Raw genomic sequence first — 231 nt, forward strand, 5'->3', positions numbered from 1 at the left:
GTGAGGCATAGCTGAAGAGAAAGTGCGCGAGAGAGGAAAGGCAAATGCCGCCGATTTAAGGCTGAGCGAGCGAGCGTCAGCCAACTCGCGAGTGAAAAGCCACAGACACCTGCTCCTCTTGTGATCCGCATCAAACCGAACCCGAGTCCCGATTATAGCGACATGAGGCCAGCAGCCTCACACACACACACACACACACACACACACACACACACACACACACACACACAC

Source organism: Hippocampus comes, unplaced genomic scaffold, assembly GCF_001891065.2.
Source record: "Hippocampus comes isolate QL1 unplaced genomic scaffold, H_comes_QL1_v1.1 scaffold90, whole genome shotgun sequence".
Classification (NCBI taxonomy): Eukaryota; Metazoa; Chordata; class Actinopteri; order Syngnathiformes; family Syngnathidae; genus Hippocampus; species Hippocampus comes.